At 41.1% G+C, this 27,497-nt stretch overlaps 1 long non-coding RNA gene across 1 annotated transcript; it reads right to left on the bottom strand.

Annotated features, from left to right (window-relative positions):
- LOC123586148 lies at positions 1-27,176 on the bottom strand. Its single transcript, XR_006706628.1, has 2 exons — positions 26,703-27,176; positions 1-3,327 (listed from the first exon to the last, which is right to left on the bottom strand). It is a non-coding gene; the product is annotated as an uncharacterized LOC123586148 (long non-coding RNA).
- Between the last annotated feature and the right edge of the window lie 321 nt (positions 27,177-27,497).

The raw sequence follows: 27,497 nt of genomic DNA, 5'->3' as shown, positions 1-27,497 counted from the left end.
TGTGTTCTGTAAAACGTTTATTAACCTTTCTAAGCACAACATCATACTATAACAGAAATATTTTGCTGAGAGCTTTTTTTTTTTTAAGTCACAAACTGGTATAAAAAATCATGAAAGCTGAACCAAAACACACCAGCAGCTTGAGAAACATTTGAGGTACAGGGTGGCATCCTCATTCACCATCATTCTTGTTCAGAGAAGCATGAACAGAAAAATGCAGACATTGAGGGTTTGATTTGAAATCTGACCAAAAGATGTAGTAGCCTCCAAATACCCAATTTAGAGCTGGTGTGAGCTCATATGATGACATCCTACACACACAAAACCACATTCCATTTCTTTGTTCCCAAATCAGTAGAGCTATGTCTGAGCTGTTTTACTGGTAGCAAGCCATCTACTCCCTCTTTTGAAAGAAGACAGCATTGTCCTCTTGAGAAGTCCAAACGGCTTGGTGCACAGAGAGCCTGGGAAATCAACATTCATTTATTACTGTTACCCCAAGGCCATTTCAGGCCAATGGCATGCTTTCAAAATCTGAGTTTTTAACAGATTGCTTATCTTCTTGTGTGCACCTTTTAAAATTTCTGTGTAGCCTCTCCTTTCAGCATTGTGTCAATCTTTCAAAACATTAAAATAAAAAGCACTCTCCATGATTAAAAATTATTCAGTCCATGTTGCAGCTACTGTCCATATTCTGACCAGAAGCCATCCTCCTTGTGAGTTTCAGAGCCTGTGGGATCTGAAGATCTGCGTATCTTCTTACCTGCCGCACCCACGGGCCGAGAGAGCAAGGGTATATGTGCAGCATTATAAAGGAAAAGCTCTGCTTTCAGACTCACATTTGCAAATTACCACAAAAAACTTTCTCTAAGCAATTTATTATTTAGGAATGATAGGACATAAAAGAGAGTAATGATATATGGTTACACAATTTGCATACGATCAGGTGACACTGCATGCCAGAGAGAACTTGAACGTAATTATCTGAATTTAGGCCGAGCTCTGATTACTAAATTTCCTGCTGGTTGCCTCGCAACATTCGTGTTCCAGTGTAGGCTACTTCAACCTTCTGGCCCCTGCTGAATTTCCCCACATAATCTTTTTCCTTAAGGAAAGGATTAGACCCATTTGCCTTTCTGAAGCATAACTCCATGTGAGCAGCTGGAGTCTGGGGGGAAGAAACTGCTACCGATAGACAGAAATGACCCATCCTGCCACCCCTCCTTGTGGCCGTGTTGATGAACATGTCTATTACAGAGCCTGTCATTCCAGAGAGCCAAAGGCCAGGATGGAGAATACACACAGTGTCTCCAGGGACAGGACAGCATGCTCCCACCAGCCCACACGTCTGGGTCCTGTGTTCCACAAGAGCTATTATTGATGAGAATGCAAACGGGCTCAGCAGAGAGCCAGCCCGAGGGGAGAATGCCCATAAAAGTGCTGTGTGATACCTACTTTTCTTTATGAAGTTTTATTTCTCAGCTCCTGACACAGGCTATACCTAGTAGGTGTTCAGCACTCCATAGATATTTCCTCCTGAATAAATTTAGTCCCTGGCTCCCAGGAGACCACATGGAACTGTGACACATAACAAGTCAGCTACACTTACATGTTCTGTGAAAAGACAGTCCTTGTATGAAGTTCTTGCAATTTCTGTTACTCAAAATATGAGCCCCTTTTCATAGTTTCTCTCGCTTTGTGTACACAGATTAGAGATGAAGTCCTTCAGTTGTTTGTAAATCTCTACAGCAGGACATTAGCATTCAGAAGCAACTATGAGGGAAAAGAAAGCCATTATGAGAATCCAGGACCCAATAGTAAGATATTTCTCAGCTGTCAAGCAAATAATTTACAACATGGAGTATGGGGACAGGGGCAGGAGCAGGATTTGGATTTTAAATAAAGCAAGTATGCAAACTAGAAGATTATGGTCTCGAGTAGGAAAATCAATGGGATGTTGGAATTGTGAGATCTCCTCACAGCCTTAATAATATAAAACACCAGGATCAGAGAACAGATACAGGGTTCTGGGGAAACCACAAGGTTGGGAAAGTCGACTTTTGCTTGAAATGTACATTTCCTGGAGCTTGGGAGGAAGAACAACAGTGGAACTCTGCCAAGGGAGGAGGAGGGAGAGGGAGGGGGAGAGTCCTTTCATTAAGATCCATCATCTTTGACCCGAAATCAGTGCCCTTACCTCTCAAAAAGACAGTACAGTATTTTTCTCCCACTACAGGTAACTTTTACTCATCCCCCTCTAGTTTTATGAGCAGTTGGACCTTTCAAAAATGTTTCAGCTGTGGAAGGAAGGGGGTCAAAAACGGAAATTTGTCTGAACTCGTTGACCTCTACAAATTCTATACAATTTGTTTAGGACAAAATGTTACACCTGTATTTCACCGATCTTATGTCCCAGGCTTCAAGTTCACAGCAATCTATATTCGATAAACATGCACAGAAAAGGAAATGGATAGCGAATCTATCATCAAGGCAGCCTGCTGTCAAAATACATGGAACCAACAACACGGAGACTTCGTCTCTTTCCTTCCTTCCTCCCTTCCTCCTTTTCCTTTCAAGCATGTGTTTATTCTACACACATTTATTGGACATCTAATACCCTTCACATATCCATTGCCAGCTGATCTTTTCAGGCCAGGCACATATTTGCATTTTATTTTCATATCCAAAAATCTGCCTAAAGTTGAGCAAACTTGGGCTGAAGACACGGGGATCCACTCTCAGCGCTTGGGTGTCCCAGCACCTGCCAGTCGCGCGTCCCCGGAATTGAGGACATCGTGTTTTCAATTTTCTTCAATAAAGCAATGAATCTGGCAATTTGCTGGCCTGCTTCAGCTAAACAGAAAGGACAATTTGAGAAAGATCATAGTTCAGGCCCAGTCAGACGGAAACGATTGAAAACAGAGAGCTGGCCGCTATGTTTCCCCAATGCAGCTTGCTGTCGCAGTTTGACTGACAAACTGACTTTTTTGAGGTGCTCATGCCCATTTCAGTCAGAGTTTATTGAAGGTGATTTTGATCTTCTCCATGAGGCCACAGCAGTGGCCATGCCATCTGTCACCTTGATTGCATCGTGGATTCTCTGGAGAGAGCGCCATGGCTCCTGATCATTTACAGATTGTGCTGCTTTCCCCTCCATAAGGACCACATGCACAGAGCCAGATGGTGAACATGCACGCTTATTATAAGTCTTTATCTCCGTGCAGGAAGGAGAGGAACCATTAGGTCTCCCTCAGGAGCTCTGCTCCTCTCTACCATCATGCTGCTCCTCAGCAAATACAGTCTTCTTCAGCTGTCATCAGCCTACCTCTGAAAATTAAAAAAATAAACAATAATTCCATCAGCCAAGGCCGGGAAACCAAGACTGTACAGCAAAGCAATCCCCTTGCCTGGCCTTCCCTTCTTTTCTCTAACCTCCCACTTGCCTGACTGTCAGCACCAGGTAAAAACAAGTTGTTTGCGAATGCATCATTAATGTGTTGCTTTTTTAAGAGGTCAGGAGGGCCGGCTGCTCAGAAATAAAGCGACATGATCCTATTTTCTGTTATTGGGATCATGGCTTCCATTGTATTGGCCTCATTCTTTTTTATTTAAGGATTTCTGGTTCGTTTTACATATTTTACAAGTCTACATTGTTTTTCTACAATAATCGCAGGAAGGGGACCACCTGTGTGTCAAACATAAGGGACCGAGGCACTGTTTACCAAGAATGGAAAACCCCAAGTACGATGGAACTCTAGAAAAATTCCTTTCAGCAAACTCTCCATTGCGAAAGAGACATAATGTGGAAGGCTGGGGACACGTCTGAAGAGCTGAGCAAGCGCAGCTCAGAGATGCAACCGGTGGCTGTTAAAAGTGTGCATCTTCTGGGGCGCCTGGGTGGCGCAGTCGGTTAGGTGTCCGACTTCAGCCGGGTCACGATCTCGCGGTCCGTGAGTTCGAGCCCCGCGTCGGGCTCTGGCCTGATGGCTCAGAGCCTGGAGCCTGTTTCCGATTCTGTGTCTCCCTCTCTCTCTGCCCCTCCCGCGTTCATGCTCTGTCTCTCTCTGTCCCAAAAATAAATAAACGTTGAAAAAAAAAATGTGCATCTTCTCCCAAACCACCATTGTCACTTACTGTTAGGAATTCCGAGAGGGTCCAAAAGAAAACTAAGTGAAACTGTAACACGTGCAAAAATTAGTACTGACAAAATAACACGTTATTTGTAAATGAAGTGATTCTCAACTTTTTGATTACATAGGTGTAACTTACATATAGTAGAGCACTTACATCTTAAATGTATATTTTGGTTTTTACATATAAATACTTACCCAGGACGGGATATAGGACATTTCCAAAACTCCAGCAGCAGCAGGCGTGTGATAAATAAATAAATAAATAAATACTTATAAGCAGATTCACTAAGAAGCCCACGTCCCCTGTCTTCACTGCTCTTTCCATAAACAGTACACCTGAGATGAGAAGTCTCTTCTCACATGGACACACACGTTCTCTCTCTCTCTCTCTCTCTCTCTCTCTCTCTCTCACATACACACATGCACACACACACACACACACACACAGAAGAGAGAGGGAAGGAGAGAAGAGCTTGGCCTTTGCCAGCAGGAGACCCCAGCAATGTAGGAAAGCCCCGATCAGTGAGCAGCTGTATGCAGAATCTAGGGAAAGCTTTTCAGTGACCCATAACCTTGAAGGCTCACCTACATGAGTCATTCATTTCGAATAACTGCCATGTTAACCCAATGGTTGCAATTACTGAGATCCAATATCTTTGCTCACACACTAAATATAAGTGATCCCAGAGCCCACTAAGTCACGTAATCTCTTTGGTTTATGTTAAAACGGCACAGGATTTCTCTCTCCATGAAATGCTAAGTCCACAATCTCGTACACACCATTTCTCAAGGATCTGGCTCTTCCAGAAGTATTAGCTTTTATTGGGAGTGCAGAATAAGCTACAACAGAGTAGTTGTAAAAAAAAGTGACTATGAGAAATCACACACACACACACACACACACACACACACACACACACAAGCTGCTTACATCTCCTCAAAAAGTAATTGCATCCAAATAACTTCCTACACCAAGCCCAAAGTTATTCCACTGTTATTCCATTCCATGTTAGTTGACATATTAGGGACCTTTCCAGTGGATACTTGAATAAAGACAATAATGTATCAAACAGACCAACTTCATTTTTGTAAGTTCATTTATAAAACCCATCAACTTCCATGATGGTACGGCTTTATTTACATTTTCTGTGAAATAAAACAACGCTCTTAACAGAATAAAGTCACTACCAAATATTTTTAGAAGAAGAAATTTAGTGTGGTTTTAATCCAATGCAAATGTTTTTTCAGAGAAGAGGTTTATTCTTAAACCAGCTTTTTTTTTTTTTTTCACTTTGGGGCATTGAGGAAATGTGTGCCCATAACACTGTGTGAAGGTGTGGATATGTGCAGGAAATGTGTGTATTTGAGAGGCTCTTGTGCTCACTATACTTGAGATATTTTGCAAATGATAGTTAAACACAAGAAAAAATTAGTCATGCCTGTCTAAAATAATTCCTGGTCCCTGAACATAGCACATGGATTTTTAAAAATACCAGCATTCTCCCCAATGTTTATCCTTTTTCTACCCAGCACAGATAGGAATAAGTTTGGGATTAGCTCTACCCTAGTTAAACAGATGATCTTGATCTTTGTAACATCACATTGTTCTGTGCTTTTGGAGCAAAAACCATTTACAGGGATGCAAATTGAAAACCAAATACGGTTCACCCTCTCCAAAAGGAAAGAAGAGAATCAGAAATAATATAGTGCATTTGATTAAAAATAAAAATGTAGTTTTATAAAGTGAAAAAGATTACGAGGGCCCAGGAAAAGGAAAGGGAAACTGGGCTTGATTACTTAGTGTTAATGAAACATGCTAAGAGAGAGGAGACTTCCTGGCCCCCATGTGGGGAGAAGGTAATCCTGCAAATCTGGAATGTTTTTATTTTGTGTGCTGGTTCTGTCCCTTCTAGCAAGGCTAGGCTGAAAAGCTCAGTGCGCTGCCCCCACCCCCCTCCCTGCCCCCAACTGCGGCCTCATGTTCAGGTGCAGGGAGAGGCCAAGAGGGCATGGAATCAGGCTGGGGTTGAACTGCAGCCTTTTTACTTGGCCTTGTACTTCGGCAGGTTGCTTACTTTCTCCCAGTTTCACATTCTCTATCTGCCAATGAGCAAAACAATTCCAATCTCCCAAGTGAGGATTAACTGAGATGAATGAGAAAACATCTCACATGTATCTGGTGCGGACTAAGCCCTTAAAGCATGCTATGACTGAAATGAAACCAGAACAGGCGTCACCATTTCTGGTAAAAGGACTACAAATACATACACAGTGCAACAATGAAGATTACTAGGTGTCAGTGTAGAAATCATATTTTGTAAAGCAGCCAGAACTGTAAATGCATATTTGATGGCAGGGAAGTGGGCACGGTGATGAAGAACAGACATCCTGCGTCCAGCTGTAGGCTCCACCTGCCACTTGGTAACCCTGAGACCTTGTGCACGTTACTTAAATTCTCTGTGTTCCAGTTTCTCCACCTGAAAAAGGGATGACAACGAGGAACGTACCTCAGGATTAGATGAGATAATATAGGTTATGTGCATCGCAAATTGTAAACACTGTAAAAGTTAGCCAGCGTTCCGACTGCTCCAATGAGTAGTGAAATAGTGGCTTGTGATTTCATCCTTTGCTAACTTTTGGCTGTGGCGTAGCCATAAAATCTCATTGCAGCTCAAAAGCCCAGGAAACTGACCAAAATTCATTGTTCACTTTTATTGGCTGTTTTTGGTTTCCAGTGTTTGCTAAGTTGGAACTATTGTTTATTTTATTTCATTGCTGCAAACCATACCTATAAACTTACTAAGCTGTGTCCCATCACACACACACACACACACACACACACACATATTCCTTGGGCAGGGTAGGTGTTGCTGGAGCCATCCAAACCCACAGCCATTACTGAGACAACACCTCCACAACAGGAGAAAGAGTGGCATTATTTTGGACTCAAAACTAAAAGACTTGGATATTGGCCCTAATTCTATTGCTTAACCTTGGATAAAGCACTTTTTCTCTCTGTAGCTATAAAATAGGTATTGCAATGCTTTGTTATTTCATGGGGTTGCTGTAATCTGTGAGAGGACTTCAAAACATCGGAGACACAATACAAGCTTAAATATCAGGTATTCATATTCTATATTGAGACAGCATCACCACCAAACATTAATGAGCATTATACAGATTAATGAAGATTTCATAATAATTGTATAACCGTCAGAGATAAGATTCTAGTTGGGAAGCAAGAACATCAAAATCCACAGCCTTCTGAACCACTATGCCAATATGGAGCAATAACTAAATTCTGCTCCCAGGGTCTCAGGAGTTCCTAGATCAGGTGATTTTGATTAATAGAGTGGACGCATAGGGCTCACATTTTAATTTTGCTTCTTCCTATCTTTGAGAATACTTCCAATATTACATTTTCTATCCTCCAAATAGCATAAGACCCAAATGAAAGTAAATCCAACAAAATCTGCTTAACTCAGGCTGCTTTAAAATAAGAGTTCCTACAATGGGACAGTTGGTCCCATCCTGGTTTAATATGTCTGCAGTACAAAGGGTCTTTGCTGCCTCCTGTTCCTGCAGAAAAAGGAGCTTATTAAAATAAATGTAGAATAGAATTTAAGCTCCTAATAGGAATGGAAAAACAATAATTATTATTGTTTATTAATAACAAATAAATCTATTTTTCAGGTTATTTTTTATTCTCACACTGTAACTTAATTCAGTAATATTCAGATTTCAAGGGTTACTTCCTATGGATGTAAAAAATGGAAATAATTATTTTTCCTTAAAAAGTTCCAGAGATTCTTTTAAAGAATGATATGACAATAAATAGGCAGTTATAAAAATAAATTCAACCTATAATGAACAAAGTAATTCAAATCTAAATAGCATTAGAAAATATAGAGGCACATAACCTTTTTTTTTTCTTTCTCTCATTAGATAAAGTAAGCATTAGAAGCTAATTGATTATGATTAAAAAACAAGTATTTTGGGGGCACCTGGCTGGCTCAGTTGGTTAAGCCTCCAACTTTGGCTCACATGTTCTCACAGTTGGTGGGTTCGAGCCCTGCCTCCGGCTCTGTGCTGACAGATCAGAGCCTGGAGCCTGCTTCAAATTCTGTGTCTCCCTCTCTCTGCCTCTCCCCCACTTATGCTCTGTCTCTCTCTCTCTCTCAAAAATAAACATTGAAAAAAAATTTTTTAAAAACAAGTATTTTTAAATAATAATATCATAGTGTGTAAAATATCAATGTATGTGTTTGTGTGTACATGAGTGTGTGCGTGTGCGTGCGTGTGTGTGTGCCTGCTCAAGCCAAGTTCAACTAGCAGGCAGTGATCACGCGTCTCATCTTGTGAATGGCATTAGATATCTTGTTCAAAATCTCTGATTAATCTGATTAAGCTAGTGAGTGAATAATCCTTTAATCCTCTCAAGAATACAGTTTATGTCTGCTGAGTGTCAAATTTAAGACTGGTAAGCTGTAAATACTGAAATTTAAGTGAAAGAAAAGGAGAAAAAAAAAAGGCAGCCACCCAAAGTCAAACTGTGTCGCCTCTTTTCTGGATTCTGTCTTTTGTGGGTGACCTTCTCGGCTGAAACGAGAATGAGGAACATTAGGAAAAATAATAAATCATCCTCCAGCAGTGGCTCTGTGGCAGGGAGCGTATCAGTCACCGAGGACCAATCTGCTAGCATGTGCTTCCCTTTCCCAACCAGTTTAATTATAAATTAATGGATACTGCCTTTCGCTTCTCATTTCATTCTGAAGCAGAAATGCTTGACACCAGATATTTATTTTATAGTTGGAAAACTATCTCAGAAGCTGAAAATGGCTAAATATTTTCACAGAATCACACAAACAAACAAATAAAAAAAAAAAAAAAAACAGGAAAAGGAACATCCTTTCATTAAAATCCCAGTCAGAGGACTACATGTTGGAAACTGCTACTGCATTTAGAATACCAGGGAGTTTTAAGTCAAATGAATTGAGGTGCCTTGATGATGCTTTATCATTATGTATCAAATTTAAATAACAACAAGACGGTGTGGCAAGGTGGTCAGAGGAGGACGGTGGTCATTCTTTTGCTGCCCAAGGAAAATGAAAAGTAATAATAATAATAATAATAATATTTTGAACTAATGGGCTTATTTGCTTAGGGCATTTGATCACTTACCTTTTATTATTATTATTATTCTTAAATATGGTTTAATACTCTTCTCCATTTCTTGGTGTATGGAACAACACCAAGATTCTGCTTAGGATCTCTCTGTAGAGGGTATAGAGAAGGCAAAGGCTATGGCTTTCACCCCCTCTTATTTATGTATCTGTATGTGTAAGGCTAATACATATCGGCATATACTGATACACACATTAACATATAATGCAATATATTGACGACATACTTTTTTTTAAGAAAAGTTTATTTATTTTAAGAGAGACAGAGAGAGTGAGTGGGGGAGGGACAGAGAGAGAGGGAAAAAAGGATCTGAAGTGGGCTCTGTGCTGACAGCAGAGAGCCCTATGCAGGGCTCTTACTCAAGTACTGTGAGATCATAACCTGAGCCAAAGTCAGTCACTCAGGAGCCCCTTGACCACATACTTTTAACTGGAGAACAGACATTATCCCGATCATAAGTTTATAATGTCTGTAGCCCAAAATTTGCTGTGAATTGGCTTGCCGAAAACATTTTTTGGGTCAGTTGCTTTTGAAAATCACCCCCAGCAGGCTAGAGCCTGCTTTGGATTCTGTGTCTCCCTCTCTCTCTGCCTCTCTCCCATTCATACTCTGTCTCTCTCTCAAAAATAAATAAATATTAAAAGAAAAAAAATTTGTAAAGGAAATCATCTGTTGCCCCTAAAACCCTTAACTAATATCTGCTAGAAGGGCAAAACTGCTACAAGAGATTCATTTGCCCCTCAACTACTTTTTCATTTACTAATTTAACAAGAGTCAAAGGGATCTGATCTCATTAAAGTATTGGCCAACCCATAAAAGTGGAAAGTCCATATTATCCCTTAATTCCTTACGATGTGAGGAAATGAGGCAAAGGAAGAATATCCCTCCCGGCCTGAGTGCAGCTCCAGGATCAGTGCCACAGTCTGGGAAGGGATAAAAAGACCAGATCAGCTCATTCTGCTGTTTGCTGTTTGGGCTCTACTGTAGCCTCTACTTGTTGACTTTTCCAATGAAAATTGGAAAACCTGGAGAAACTGGGTGCTCAGCAATCAGATAATGGAAGGGAAGCATGCAAAACAACCTTCTGACCTTCTCTATTTTTGCCTGAATGGAGGTGGCATGGTTCTAGGTTTGCCCAAAATATCTGAAGGTAAGCAAGTGGCAAAGAGCTTCTGGCCCCAGCACAACTAGCCACACCCTCAGCCATCCGGATCTCTCATCCCAGAATCTGCCAACCTTTGTGAGCAAAGTGTGTTGTGGTGCTAACTTCAGCATCTTTCTGATGTGATGTCAAACATCTGGCAGAATCTAGTATTGTTGGTCCTTTATTTTTACTAAGGTAGGCAAGTGTCTCACATCTCTGGTCCATGTGCTTAGCTCTACCTCTTTCTTCCTGAATACTCAGTGGTAATGACTTCTGCAATTTTGACTTGCTACATTATCTATTGTCTTCATAGGTTTTTAGACTCTTATTAGCTTTAACCAATCTACCTTTGACTGTGAAATTTCTCTCATCGCCCTAAGCTGGAGATGAGCTAACGCCTGATTTTGAAGGGCAGGACCAAAGCTTAGGCCTTGAGAAGCACACACCCCATTACAGCTTCTGAACTGAGAGTGATCCAAAGTCGGAAGGGAAGGTTTAGAATTTTTTGCAAGGTCTCTTGTAAGGCGTTAAAGAATGGACTGGAAAACTGACAGTAGTTCTCAGTCAGTAAGTTGTGCAGTTGGGAAGTGAGTGCACGAAGATGAATCTCATACTGGTAACAAATTATGGAATGACCTTGTATTTTCGTTCAAATGGTAAGGACTTTCTTAAAACTCCAAAGAGTAGTGTTTACCAACTGTGTAAGATAATTTCTGAAATTATTTTACAATGAACCTAATTATGAATAAATATCTAAGAGAATATGTGTATAAATTGTGCTATTTGTAATTTTTTCATTTTGTACATATCCTCTAATTTACTGTCTTTAGATCCTGTTCTCACCTTCCCATAATCACTGTCACTCATATTACAGAGTAACAGACACACTCTTTTGCCTTTACATGGCATGCAAGTTAATAGCCCTCTATTTTGCCATTCATTTACTCATTTATTCACTCAACAAATGTTTACTGAAAGTTTGTTAAGTGCATGGACATAAGGAAGCTATTTAAAATGATGAATGAGAAGTGGGATTCAAGATGGCAACATGAGAAGATTCTGAACTCATTTCCTCCCATGGACATATCAAATCTACAGCTACATACTGATCATTTCCCTCTGAAAACTAATTCAACTGCTTCGCCACAAGAGGATAAAAGGACTACTACATCGAGATGAGTAGGAGAGGTAGAGACACAGTTCCACCAAAAACCCTACCCCTGTGCCTCGATGCAGAGTAAAGAGGGATCTCACATGTCTGGCACTTCTTCCAGGGGAGTGAGGGATTGGTCCCCCAAATCAGACACCAGAACCCTTGGGATCTACATCAGAGATAGAAGCCCCCAAAAATGTCTGGCTTAGAAAATCAATGGGGCTAATGTCCAAGGGATGCAAAATGCTATAAAAACAGATTCTCTTGTTAAATAGCTCGTGGGCAGTCTCTCTCACCCTAGGATCTGGTGAAAAAGCACTGATTTGAAAAGTGCCTCAACTGTATATAAAGGAGATTCATTTTCTGGCCTGGGGGAATCTGCTGGAGGGGCAGGGGGCAGTTGGGAGTGCTCTCCAGAGATGGAAGTACTGGTGGATTCCATTTGTGTGCTCTCCACCTATCCCACTAGTGCTGGTGGTATATTCAGGCACGGCATCCTCCCGCTGCCTCGCTGAGTCAGGAAGGGGTAAGTGGTCATGACACTGTCTCGCTGCCTTGCCAAGGCCAGAGAGTGGAGGCAGCTGCAGTGATGCCCTGCTCCCTGGCTGGGGCAAGTGAGCACCAATGATTGTAATAGCATTCTTCCAGTCCCTTGCTAACATTGGTGAGCATGGGCAGTTGCAACACTCACCCTGCACCCTGGCTTGGGCTGGCAAATAGGAGCAGTCATGGCATTCTTCAACCTCTATCCTGGGGCAAGCATATACCCATAGTCAAGGCATTCTCCTCCAGCATTGCTGAAGCCAAACAGTCAAGACATTTTCCCACTGCCTTTTCTGAAGCCGGTGAATGTGCCCCAGCCCCTATATTTCCAGCTGCCCTACTGAAGATGGCTGGTCCACATAAACCACACAGGGGATGCCATGTTTGCCTGGCCCTTGTGGCCAAGGGGGCTGGAGTTCCTGAGCTCCAAGAGATTGTAACAATCAGAAGGATAGTCTTGGCAGCCCCTCCCCCCTGCCCAGGGCTCTGCACAGACAGCAAACTGAAACACAACCCCAGTCTTCCCTTGAAAAAGGCCTATTCTTTTATCCTGTACCTTCAGCCTAAGGAGCAAGGATTCCGTTTTCTCACACATCTAGAGGTTATGGAGGTACTCCTAGGAATGTGAGCAGAGTGACACCATCATGGCACACTCCCTTGGCGAATACCTCTCAGAAAGGAGCTTACACACACATCTGGAGTTCCAATTTTTGCAACCATCACCCATGGGCAACCTCCAGATCTCCTGGTCTGGAGGCCAACAGGGTTTACAGTTGTGGGCCCACAGGACTGTGTATATTTGCATATTCTAAAAGCTGCTGCCTGAGGCTCTGGCTTCTCATCAGCCTGAAACTAGGTGCTAAATGAGATTCCTCCCCTAGGAACACAGACAGGTCTTGGCATACCCTCAACAACAGGGACACATCAAGAACAAACCAGGCTGTTGATTAAGAGGTAAAATGTGACATCAAAAATATAAAATATGAGGATGGGGTGAGTAAAAATGTAGAGTTTGGAATGTGTTCAAATTTAAGTTGCTATCAATTTAAATAGACTGTTATATACATAGGATGTTACATGTGAACCTCACAGTAGCCACAAATCAAAAACATATAGTAAATGCGCAAAAGAAATTGAGAAAGGAATCTTAACAAAACACTGAACAAACTCATCATACCACAAGGGAAGAGAGAGAAGAAGAAAGGAACAGAGAGGAACTACAAAAACAGCCATAAAACAATTTTTAAAAATGTCAGTAAGTACAGGGCACCTGGGTGGCTCAGTCAGTTAAGCATCCATCTTTGGCTCAGGTCATGATCTCATGGCTCATGAGTTTGAGCCCTGCATCAGAATCTGTGCTGACAGCTCAGAGCCTGGAGCCTGCTTCAGATTCTGTGTGTGTGTCTCTCTCTACCCCTCGCCTGATCTCTCTCTCTCTCTCTCTCTCTCAAAAATAAATAAACATTAAAAAAATTTTTGTAATGTCAATAAGTTAATGTTAAGTTAATAAGTTAAGTTAAATGACATACCTACCACTAACTACTAACTACTTTAAATGTAAATGGACTAAATTTTCCAGTCAAAGGCTGTGACTGAATGGATAAAAAAAGAGACTTCTGCCTACAAGAGACTCACTTCAGATTTAAAGACACACAGAGACTGAAAGTTAAGGGATGAAAAAAATATATTCCATGCAAAGAAAATTAAAAGAAAGCTGATGTAGCCGTACTTATATCAGACAAAATAAACTTTAAAACAAAGACTGTAATAAAAGACAATGGATGGCATTAAATAATGATAAAGGGGCCAATCTAGCAAGAAGATACACATTTATAAATATATATTCACCCAACATAGAACCATCAAAATTAGAAAGCAAATATTAACAGACCTAAATGGGGACAGAAGAAAACTGGAAAAAACACAAAAACCTGAATATTAAACAACATGCAACTGCACAGCCACTCGATCATCAAGTAAATAAAAGGAGAAATTTAAAAATATTTAGAAACAGAAATATGACATACCAAAATCTGTGGGATACAGCAAAGGCCATTCTAAGAGGGACGTTCAGAGCAATAAATAAGAGAAATCTAAATAACTCAATAAATAAGAGAAATCCAAAACAAATAATCCAAATTTACACCTAAAGGAACTAGAAAAGGAATAAATGAAGCCCAAAGTTAGTAGAAGAAAGGAAACAATACAGATCAGAATAGAAATAAGAGACTAAAAAGACAATAGAAAAGATCAATGAAACTAAAAGCTGGTTCTTTGAATAGATCAACCAAAATGACAAACTTTTAGGTAGACTCACCAAGGGGGAGAAAAAAAGAGAGAGAGAAGGCTCAAATAAAATCAAAATGAAAGCGGAGAAGTTACAATTGATATCACAGACATGCAAAGGATCATAAGCAAACAATTTTATGCCAACAAACTGAACAGCCTAGAAAAAATGGATAAATTCCTAGAAATATACAATATTCCAGGACTGAGTCAGGAAGAAATAGAAAATTTAAATAGACTGATTACTAGTAAGAGATCGAATTAGTCATTAAAAACCTCCCAAGAAACAAAGTCCAGGATCAGACTAGTGAATTCTACCAAACATTCAAAGATTTAACACCTACCCTTTTCAAAATCTGCCAAAAAATTAAAGAGGAGGGGACACTTCCAAATTCATTTTACAAGGCCACCATTACCCTGATACCAAAACCAGACAAAACACCACAAAAATTACAGGCCAATATCCCTGATGAACACAGATGCAAAAATCCTCAACAAAATATTAGCAAACTGAATTCAATAATACATTAAATTAAAACGATCATACAGTATGATCAAGTGGAACTTAATTCAGAGATACAAGGATGGTTTAACATCTGCAAATCAATCAACACAATACACCAAATTAACAAAATGAAAGATAAAAATCATATGATCATCTCAGTAGATGCAGAAAAAGCATTAGACAATATTCAGTACCTATTTGTGATCAAAAATTCTCAACAAAGTAGGTATAAACAGAATGTACCACAGCATAATAAAGCCCATTTATGACATACCCACAGCTAATACCATAGTTAACGGTGAAAAGCTTCAAGCTTTTCCTCTAAGATCAGAAACAAAACAAGGATTCCCACTCTCACTACTTTTATTAAGCATAGTGACTTGTCTCTAGGCCTGTATCAACCAGCACATGGTCAAATGTTTTTCAAAAAGAATAGAAAACTGGATTTTATCACCTCGGTTTGCTTCCCAATTTTATGTTTTACCATACACTTTGACATGATAGCATAAAAAAGTTTAAGAAATTCATTAGGTTGATTAAAATTGAAAAGCTGAATAATGCCATTATTGTTGAGCATATGGCTATATGAAAACCTTCATATGCCTGATTATTTAAGCATAGACCAGTGCAGACATTCTGGAAGCAACTTGGTAGTACTTAGTTAAATTAAATATTCCCTATGACAAATAGTACTCTTCCTGGATACAATTCTCAAAAATATTCTCATACAGTGGGGGCAGGGGGGGGAAGGGCGGGGAAGGGGGGCATCCTCCATGATATTTATCACAGTGCTGTTTGTCATGGTGTGAGGTAATCATGGAGTCTATTGCTGGTGGACAGGTAAAACATGGTAGATACCAACTATGAAGTATTCTACAGTAATTAGAAACAAATAGCTGAATGTTTACATAGCTATATGGATAGGTCTTAGAATCAATAGGCTATAATGATAAAAAGAAAATAGAATGATCTGTGTAACATAATGACACTTGTATAAACTAGAATGCATGAACAAATGTCTTATAAAAACATGAAAACAAAAAGATATCATTAAACATATTAATATGACTGTTTGTGATAGGAGAAAGAACCAGAATGACAGAAGTTGAAAAATGGGAATCAAATGAGATGGACTGATAAAAAGATGGATGGACAGTTGATAGAGAGATAGGTGACATATAAGTGAATCAGTCAGTTGGTTGACAGAAACCTGTGCAAACCAATGATATGGTGTCATGAATTATATGATATATAATTATCAACTTTCTGAACTTGAAATCCAGAAACAAATGAAAACAGTTCAAGAAAGCTGATATGTTTCTAAGTCAATAGTATATTATTGATGTGTAACACTCCAGATTGAGATTAAGTCTAAACACTGAGTCATGGCATTGCTCAACCTTCACTCTGCCTATGAGACTCACATTTGCCATGAACACCATGTCTGGCTCCTTGAGATCTCTGTCCAGTTACTAGCCAATAGTGAAAGCCTAGAATGAGACCAGTCCACTGGCTCAGCATCTTTGGCAGAGGAGGCATAAGCAGTTGCTAGATAGCAAGCTGCAGTGAGACAGCCACTAACAGAGAGTAAAGACATCTTAAAGTATCATCCAACAGTCCAACAGTCCAGCACAGCCATAGCACATTGCAAATTGCAGTGTCTGTCTGATAGCCCAACCTAGTAAGTGCAGCAACTGAACAAGTAACAGTGCTGGAAAAGGTCAGCCTCTGCAGCCTGGGAAAACCCAAGAGTAACTTTCAAATACATCAACAGAAAGCACATTTCCCACTGTCACTCCTGGTCATTCACTGACACATACTCATCTTAAGATCACATGGAAATGACAACATTTTACAGCCTTTGAAATAATTCATCCTTCAAAAGAGTCCCTCTTAGAGAACTAATACATGGATGGAAGATTAACAGTCCAGGGCTAAATTGTCCAATATGGCAGCCACTACCCACATGTGGCCATTGAACACTTGAAATTTGGCTAATTCAAAGTGACATGTGAAGACCTAGTATGATGAAAGAATATCAAATATCTCATTAATGATCTTTATAGTCATTAAATGTTAAAATGATATTCTGGAAATAATGGGTTAAATAAAATATTAAATTACTCTCACCTGTCTCTCTCTACTTTTTTTGAAGTAGCTAGCAGTACATTTTAAATTGTATCTGTGGCTCACCTTCTATTTCTATTAGACATTGTTGATCTGGTGACTTACATGTTGATTTACAGCTTGTCTTTCAGTTAAGTAATGTGAAATTGAAACCTAACTGTTTTCCTACAAAGGTGTTAGAGTCTGTCTCCAAGATGTTATTGTTCAATAGAAGACTCAAAATCATGTTTGGTCCTCTAACATTTCTTATTGGTGGTGATTCCCAATAGAAGTTTCTGGCCTTTTCTGTGTTTTTGATTCTACCTTTTAGTCTAAATAGAGCATGATCAAATCACAATAGAACAAGAAGTCCACACAGGTTGGGGACCACCTGCAAACACCCCGATGATAGTTGCTCAGGTCTTTTGTGCCAAGACATCTTATAGCACCCAGAAAGTCTCTTCTGGGCTCTTACCTGCAACCCTGGCATGAAATCTCACTGAAAATCTAGGATGGAAAAGAAATAAAAATAATTCATACCCAAATATGTCTCTCTCCACCATAAGGGAAAGTCAGGAAACGTAATTCATTCACCTCATATTCCCAAGAGTCAATGCGATAGGAATTCAAGATTTTTGAAAACAAGACACTCCTTTGAAGTTAGGGGGTGGGGGAAGAAGCTTTACTTAGTGAAAATATAGCTTGTATAACTGAAAAACTGAAATGTCGCTAAAGGCCTTTATTAACTTGGGAATAGGGCACATTTTCTACTTTGATTATTACCACATAAGTATATCACCGCTCTTTTATTATTATTATTATTATTTCCTTCATTTGAGCCTGATCCCTGGAGTCAACCCTTAGTTGTCAGGGGACTTGTTGTAAGTAATGGTCATTTGTGTTTCATAATTATCTTGAATCAACACAATTAGTTCCACATTCTGCTGTTTTCTTCCTAAGGCATCTGTAAACATTTTTATATAATTCCAGCAAATAGCTTTTGGCAATAATTAAATTTTTCTAATTAAAAAAATAGTAAAGTGATCCAGGATAGTTATTTTAAATGTGCTTTACAGACCCCTCTAAGAGTATTAGAAAATACTCTTCAAGATGCCAAGAGATTTTCTCTTTCAATTATCAACCACAGTTCCACAATTTAGAATGTCTTTGGTCACAGTTTTAACATGGTTAAATCAACATAAAGCCTGAAGGACATTTAATTCTTTTTTAAACAGGACTATATTTGAATAATTTTTTAAATTTCCTTGGAATATTTTTATTCCCTTCACACACACACACACACACACACACACACACACACACAAATATATTGAACACCAGCTATGTACAGGGCAATGGATGTGATGCTCTCAAATTTTTCATATGCATCAGAATTACCCCAATACTACCTTAGTGGCTCTGATTCAGTGAGTTAGAAGTGAATCCCAGCAATGTGCACTTGTAACTTCTACCCAAGATGATTCTGAAGTCAGTAAAACTCCAACCCCCCACTTTTAAGAAATACTAAGAGATTCAGATTCTGTCTCTTACCCTTGAGAGAGGTGTGGAATATAAATGTTCACCTCTGAAAATCAAAGGCGAGTCTATGTCTCACATAATTTCAGTAAAACTAAAATGATCTAAATGCAGTGGTCCTTACTCACCTGCAGCTGGGAAAGCATGTTTAAAAGGTGGAGGGGCACCTGGTGGCTCAGTCGGTTAAGCATCCAACTTGGACTCAGGTCATGATCTCACAGTTAGTGAGTTTGAGCCCTGTGTTGGGCTCTCTACTGTCATGTGGAGCCTGCTTCAGATCCTCTGCTCCCCTTTCTCTCTGCCCCTCCCCTGCTTACTCTCTCTCTCTCAAAAATAAATAAACATTAAAAAAAAAAGAAGAAGAAGGTGGAAAAGTATGTGTCATTTTGCTAAAAAGTCCACTTTGGATTTCTAAGAAGGCTTTCTTCAAGAATTGTTCCAGCAATGATATTTTCTAATAAATTCTTCATAAACAGGCAAATACTCTGCTGAGTGATAAAATCTGAAGACAGGGAGTAAGCATGGAAAATGCATTCTCTTCAGGCAACTTCCTGAAAGCACTTAGGGCCATCTGGAGGGTGTGGCCACCAAAACAGGGTTACTGAACACAAAGCTATGGGTCCCTTCACCGATGCCACATTCAGATATGTGCTTTGTTTTGTCTTGTTTCGTTGTTCGGTTTCCCCCCAGGAAAAGGTTTGGTACATTGTAAATAGTGTAATTACAGGCTGACAAGGAGTTTTTCTGGTGTTCTGAGGCCTGAAGACATACGTGCTGCCTGACCATGTTCTATAGACATAGGGAGGGAGAGAACCTGGCCTCCTCTCACAGAGGTGAGGGCAAAGGGCTGTGGCATTGAAGGCTCATCCTTGTGACATTAAATTATGGATTGAAAGTCCTTCTATATTTGTCACTCCTAGTTCTAAACAGGATCCTAACCAGCGAGAGATGAAAATCAGAGCATACCAATAAAATCCCAAAGTGTATCAGTCTCAATAATGGTGTATCTTAGGGGTGCCTGAGTGTCTCAGTTGGTTGAGTGTCTGACTCTTGATTTTGGCTCAGGCTGTGATCCCAGGGTCGTGGGATCAAGCCCTGTATCAGGCTCTGCACTGAGCATGGAGCCTGTTTAAGATTTTCCCTCTCTCTCTCTCTCTCTCTCTCTCTACTCTCTCTCTCTCTGTGCCCCTCTCCTCCACTCGCCCTCTCTTTCTCCAAAACAAGGAGGGGAGGGGGTATTATTAAGTACTGTATACCACTAAAGGATATCAACAAAACTTGAAAAATTAAAATTAGTGAGCCCCACCCTTGCCATAAAGAAGAACAACACTAATCCCACCTAAGGAATAGAAATCAGTGGCCCCAGCCATTTGGGATGCATTTCCCACAGTGTATTTAGCATCCTGTTTTAAATTATTGTATTATTTTCTTTAATTTCTCCCCAGATTAATATCCAGTAATAAAAGGTAATTTCCCTATCCACATTTGGCAATTGGGAGAACATTCAGCCACTTTAAAGTCAGGTGTCGGCACTGTAAGGAAAAGACACGAGGTAGTTAAAAATTTGAAGAATATGTCAATTGGTAAAATTAGATAAAAAGTTACGCTGTGTTCTGCCCTACATTTGGACTATCGCAAGTGAGGCAAACTTTTCTAGGCAAACTGCTGAGGACTGCCAATTTAACAAGCTGTTCCATGCTGCAAGGGACATATTTATGGACATACTTTCAACAAGACGTACCTAGTGCTACCAAGCTGTGCTGTACTAAAGAGCAGAAAGAATCAGAACGATAGATGAAAAAAAAAATAAAGGATTTCACACATGGATCCTATTAAAATCAGATCAAGTATTCTGAAATTTACAGGCAAAAATATTTAAAATAATGACAGGGTTGTTGCAGAATCTCAGAAGAAAACACCCAGGAAATGTAAAAGAGAAGATTGACACAGCATGTTTAGCTCAGGCTGTTGGACAACAAGGCTCATGAAGCAAGAGAGGAAAAGCCAACTACATTGTGAATTTTCTCATTTTTAATTAGTTGGGTCAACATGACTCTAGTGCTTTTCTCGTGAATGTTTTTCAATATAAAGATTACTGTTCACAAAATCTTCCAAAAAAGTTTGATTTCATGTCTCTTTATCTTTTAGTAGTCCAAAAGGCACCTGACGTGACTACTACTACTCTGAGTACGAGCACTTATTTATTTTGAGAAGCCATTGGCTGTTCCCTATGATAGCATTTCCTATCCCTGGGCGTGTGTTTGGGATACTGATGAGTCAGGCTGTTCTCTATTTAAAACTTGGTACCTATTTCTATTTCTGGAAGTGGAGATCTCAAATCAACTTAGAGCTCATCTTCTTTGTTCTGGGGGAAAAAATCATTGCGGCTGGGGACAGAGTATAAAAGAATTGCCGATGGTGGTTTGACAAGAACCTGGAGTGTAGCTGCTTTGATGATTGGCGCTATCCCTCACACATGCACTCATTTACATCCTTCCATTTATTTGACTACAGAACCTTGTAGAAGAACATTTTACTGCCATAATCAATGTCACTGTGACACTTTTGATGGTCACGGGTGTCTGAACACATTTTTTCCACAAAGGGCCAGGTAGTGGACATTTTAGGCTTTGTAGGCCACAGCGTGTCACCATAGGTCCTCCACTCCGCGGTATGAAAGCAGCCATAGAAGATATGTAAGCAAATGAGCATAGCTGTGTTCCAATAAAACTTTATTTACAAAAACAGCAGCAGGCTGATGTGGCCCACAGGCTGTAGTTTGACGACCCTTGCACTAGGCTGCAGGAGAAACAAAAGGACCCTGAGGAGGAAAGTCATTAGAAGGAAAGGAGAGTCCCAAAGCGGTGACTAAACCCTGGTACCAGGATTGCTGGAGAGGAGGACTGGTCCTAGGCCCCCCAAAGTGGCCAAGGCTCAACTCCCTTCTGATGGTGGCTCTGGAACTATTGCAGCCCCAGGGCAGTGCTGTGGGCGTGAGGACTGAGATTGCTGCTCACGTGGGGCTCTCACCCTGGAGGCTCAGGAATCCTGGGGCAGGAAGGGGCTCTCCTCCCTTCCCGGATCCTCATGCTGACAAACCACCATGACCCCATTACAATCTTGACAGAGCAGCTTGTCAATAGGCAGTATATCGGCTCCTCAACTTGCAGGGTTTGCTGTGGATGGCAACAACAGCAGCAGAGAAAGGGGCTCTTCTGCCATTTGACCAGATGTTCTACTTTCTTCCTTTGTCAAGTGATGTATCTATGGAGACTAAGCTCTTTGGACTGAGTAAATTTCTAAGGGTCTTGGTTTTTTCATGGAACCCCATGGGGAAAGAGGAAACTGGATGAAACACAGCTACTATAATTTGAATAACAAAATGAATGTGACCTTATCCTATATCCTATACCCTGGTGAGGGGGCCACATTGACTAAAGTTATCAGTTAATGTTACAAACCAGGAAAGTGTCCCCTCTTTTTTCTTTGGACAAAGGTGTTAAGCTGATGAGACCTGTGGGTTCAGATTCTCTCCTAAAATAAGGAATGTGATGCAATCATTAAAAGACGTGGAAGTGAAAATAATTCCATGGATTCAAAAATCAAGGTGCGTTAATAGAAGGGTGGTGTCCAGAGATCTAATCTGGGTTCAGTTACAGAAACAAATTATTTCCACTCGTCATTCTAGACAACTAGACAAATCAGGATTTTATTTGATATTAAAAATGGTTGGAGGCCTTTGGTGCTTCCTATTTATATACAATGTAGAGTCTTCACATTGCATATTCATACACTGCTTTATTTTATCCTGAGAACAATGTGTGAGGCAGGTGGGAAAATGCTCATATTACTCCCAGTTTTTTTCAGACATAGCAATTCAGACATAGCATAGACCCCCCTCAAAATGTCAACGATTTGCTTAGGGTTCCGGAAGAGCAAGTGCCCATGGCTGCACTGGTCTTCATCCCAGCTCTATTTACTTCAAATCCCATGATCTCCCCACCCCAGCTGCCCCAGCACCTGCACGTGTGCAGCCTCTCTGCTAAGCCATGTCTCTCCTGGTCACAGGGAGCCTGGAAAGTGTGCAACAGAGCAATTCAAATACTCGTGGCTGTTGTCTCCTTGCAAGGTGAGCTGCCCGGTGTCGCAGACACCTATTGACGACCTGTTCACCTCAGGCTGGTTCTTATTCGGTTTGGAACAAGGTGGAAGGAATCATAGAAGAGAAACTGGAGGTCACGGAGCACGCAACCAGGGGATGCATAATTTCATGGGAACAGTGCCAAGCAGAGGTCCAGCACATGCTAAGAAACCTTGGGCAAGTCACTTGCCTTCCCTGTCCCCACCCGCTTACCTGTAGGTTAACAAAAGTACCAACTTCAAGGAAATGCAGTACAGGTTAGTTGACTTAAAATGTATAATGTACTTGAAGCAATGCCTAGTATACTGAAAATGTTAGGCAAAAGAGACATAGAATAGTTTCAAGGAAAGAAGTCGTGAACAAGAATCAGAAAAAGGAAGGAATCTGGTCCGGCTACTAAAAGTGTGACCGGAAACAAGTTATTTTTCTTCTTGGGCTTCTATTTTCTCCTCTATTAATAGGAGACAACAATATCTATTGAAACTGTTGTAGAGAAGAGGTAATAGTGCTTTGTAATGTACTGGTCAAATTGTAAACTATCTTGGTAATTACCTTCTTTGCAAGCGACTTGTACCACAGTGCAATTTTAGGACTATGAAGCAGAAAATGTCAGAAAGTGATTTATATAAAATGTAAATACAACCTGCTTACCCCTTCTTAAAATTCTTTCCATCACACTTGGAAGAAAAAAAAAGGAAAAGAAAAGAAAAGAAAGACAGAAATGTCATCATCTGCCCCATCTCTAGCTGTCAAAATCCCAAGCAAGCAGAGTATTCCAACAATTGCCACCATTTTTTGAGTCCTCACTCTGTCTAGTCCCCATGAGTTACATGGATTATCTCATTTAATCCCCATGGAAATGCAGTAAGTATAACAAACTTAGTTTTACAGATGAGGAATCTAAAACTTAGATTAAGTTTTAATTATTAACTTAGGTTAAATAATTTGTCCAATATCAACAGCCACCAAATAATGAAGCTGATTCAGCTCAAGTCCCTGTGATACCAAGGACCATGACTTTGACCAACCACTCTATATGTTCCTTCCATTAAAAGGAATCTCTCCCTACTCTGAAATGATACAGTACTTAGCTCATATTCTTTTCAGAGGACTACAATTCTACCTTGAATTATGATTCTGGGGGTACATACCACAGCTTAACTGCTGGCTTACAGGCTTCCCCCAAATAGACGATAAGCTTTGTACATCTGTGAACATGCCCTAGTTGCCAGGCAAGTAGCAGCATGACAATGGGGGGAAGAGAAAATTCGTAACTTTCTTGAGCTTTAGCTGCCTCATCTGAGAAGGATGTTGAAAATCCCTACTTCATGGGATTGCTATGAAGGTTGTCAAATAACAAAAGTAATACAATTTAATAACAAGTTTGATACTCGTTATCCAAGGGAAAATAATTAATGAATTGGAGTAGTACATGCCTCATAAATGGTGGGCCACTCTTCTCGAGGGACTTTGGGCAAGAGCAAGTTTCAAAGAGCATCAGAAGCAGAACACGGATACAAGGCGGAATTGGCTAGGCGGCCGGGGATTTCCTTATAGAGCCAGCAGGGCCTACTTTCTTTTTCTTTTTTATTTATTTTTTTAAAGGTTTATTTATTTTTTGAGAGAGAGACAGAATGTGAGTGGGGGAGGGGCAGAGAGAGAAGGAGATACAGAATCTGAAGCAGGCTCCAGGCTCTGAGCTATCAGCACAGAGCTCGACTCAGGGCTTGAACCCACTGAGTGATCATGACCTCAGTCATCAGTCATGGATACCCAACCAACTGAGACACCCAGGCACCCCATGAGGGCCCACTTTCTAGGGTAAGTTAAACTAGCTAGAACTGAGTTGGAGAATTGTGATTGGTGGGTGGTAGGTTTCCCCAAGAGCAAAATATTTCCCATAAGTGCAGGCTGACTTAGGTTTAGATGTGTGACATGGGCCAGGCTACTGGGGTGGCCTCCGTTTTGTGGGTCCAGATATACAAATTACTGCTGTCAGGGTCTATTAAGACAACAAAGTTAAAACCACTGTGTAAACATAAACAGAGTCCTACCAATTGAATTGTGGTCACAATTCAAGTTCATTAAGTCCTACTGACATCACAGGGGTTCGTGGGACCGATTGGCTCTTAACCAAGAAGAGATAGAATCAATAGGGATATGAACACAGCAAGGAGAATGACCCAGAATACCTGCCTCATTTCCCTGGAAAGTAGCATTTTAAGGAAAGTAATTAACAAATACGTAATGGTGAATAAAGAGAAAAATGTGTCAAAGGAAGATGGAAACATATAGAGAAGGGGTTACATGCTACCATTACTTGCAACCCTAAGGGGGCAGCAAGTTGGAGGTCTCCCTATCACTTCCTTGTGGCCCACCTGATCGGCATGTTCTACCTTCCCGCCAGGTTACAGGGGAGCAAAGTTGATAGTTCCTTTGAAAGGGCTCTTGAACCAGGAAACGCTACACAGGTGTGAGGGGCTAGTGCTCTTGTTCCTATTCCAGAGCAGCACAAGGGCATCCACCACGTGAAAGGCCCACCTGGGTCAGCCCCTTTCCACCAGGCCTTTCAGAAAACCAGGGTCATTCATCCAGCCGGGATTCACTTTCAGGGATTCATCAAGCTCTCCGTATAGTGTAGATCTAGAAACAGCTCCAGGTGACTTCTGTGAGAGACTGACTATATTCATCAATTCTTAATAAAGTTTCTAACCAGGTTTACCAAGGGAGCCTTAAATGGGGAGAACAGCTTGTTTCCTTGACAGCAAAAATCGACAGTTTTTTTTTTTTTAATCTTTTGTTGTCTGTCAAGAATTCCATAGAAATAATAGATGCCTAAAAACACAAGGAAACAGCATGCATTTTTTTTTTTTTTCCAACTTCAGGGTTTGCTTCCAAGGAGACTGACAAGAGAGGAGGAGGGCTTCTGAAATACGAGCAGTGGGCAACAAAGACCCTCAGAGCCAATGGGGGACAAGTTACCACTCAAAATTTGCCTTTCCCCAAGTCAAGGAAGTCTTTGCAGTCTTAGGACCGGCAGGCTGCTGGGGAAGCAGGAAGGCAGCATTTCAAAACAAAAACAAACAACAAACACTGCGGAAAGGGACGACTCGGTTTGCATGGCTAAGCTCGGTCCAGGCAGGCAGCCCCGGACCTGGCCTGCTTTCCGTGGATCTGCGGGTCTAGGCGCAGCCTCCAGATCAGCGGCCCCGCCGCGCCAGCCTCGGCCCGGGGGCTTCCTTCAGGCCGGGGTCTCCCACGTGGTGCGGGGTCTGCGGCTGCCTCGCCCCGGAGCTGTGAACCCCTGCGTTCGCCAGGCCCATCGATTATTAATGAGCCGTCGTTAAAAGACTTGCTGAGGGAGGGTCCGATTTACTTGCCTACTCTATAGAGAAAACAAAGAGGATAGAGGTGGAGGGGGGAGAGGGGGGCACTGGGGAACTAAGCGAAAATGCAGCTTGCAAGTTCAAAAAGCTTATTTTGCATGAGAAAACACATGGGGACGTGAGGATTGGTGGTAGCCATCCCCCCGCCCCCATCTTTAATATCTGCTCAGCAAAAAGTCTGGATTAAAACCATCAGCCTCTGGGACACCTTAAAAAATCCCTTTCTTCTGTGTCCTTATGTACAAGGGTAAAGACCAGCTTTCTCTGTCCAAGTCGGGAGTGCTGAAGGGAGAGCTAGCAGTGGGAGGCCCAGCCGGAGCCTCTGTCCTCTGCCTGTTCCCGATTCCATGGCCTGAGGCGATGGTTTGCATTTTTAGGACAACAGCCGGCTATCGGCAAGCAGGAGACCTCTCGTCAGGCTTCATTACTGCCTACAAAATGACACGAGCGAGCCTGTGGCCACAACTGCGCTTATGAAGTGCTGCGAAGCCATTGCCTGTCCCTGCAAACCCAACCCTCTTCTTCTGCCCACTCACCCACTGGTTGCCCCAAACCTGAGCTCAGTTTCTGTGTGCAGTGTCTTACCTGGGGACACATTGCTCCCACTGGAAATCCGGCTTTGCCACCTTGCTTGCTGGCTGGCTTATAAATTTCCAGAGAGACAGAGAAGAGCTGTGTTTGCCAACTGAACTTTGTAGTTCAAACCACCCTTTCCCTTCCTTCCCCTCTGATATGCTTTCCAAGGCTGGGGTGTTGCACCATCTCCGGATCTAGACAGGATGCTTAGCCGGCATTGGGAGTGCAGCTGGGAATAGAGACCCCTCTCCCTACAAGGTCATTTAAACCTTTTTAGTTACCTCCCTAATTGCAATAGTCTTATGTGTCTGGCCTAAATCATAACTGCGCTCTTAAAAAGAAATCCCACAGCCGACAGCTGCAGATACTACCATTAAATCCTATCTATTAAGAGCTAATGCCACTCAGTGTATTTTTTACAAGGGTGAATCTGTTTGCATCAGCCAGAAAACAGGTCATGATGGTTTGTTCAGCGCTGATACACCAACCATTCTAAACCAATATATCAGAATAAGGATATGTAAAGACAAGATTACTGATTATGAGATTACTGATTATTCTGAAGAAATTATCGTAATAGAAAACATTTGTATCATCAGCCAGGTAGACTGAATTTGACCTTGAACTTTTCTGAAGCCTCTGGGGCTCAAGTTATGTGGAAGATTGTTAGGTGAACCTAACATCTGAATCTTTAAACAGCCACTAGGAAAGACGTAATGTGGGAGACTAAAAACAAATTGCAGACCACTGGCTAACAGGTGTGGAAAGGGAGATCAGCGTATTACCTAGCAGCTTCTTACCTGT

Source organism: Leopardus geoffroyi, chromosome C3 (assembly GCF_018350155.1).
Source record: "Leopardus geoffroyi isolate Oge1 chromosome C3, O.geoffroyi_Oge1_pat1.0, whole genome shotgun sequence".
NCBI classification, from domain to species: Eukaryota; Metazoa; Chordata; class Mammalia; order Carnivora; family Felidae; genus Leopardus; species Leopardus geoffroyi.
The sequence above is the reverse complement of the archived record's forward strand: the minus strand, read 5'-3'. Positions and strand labels throughout refer to the sequence as shown.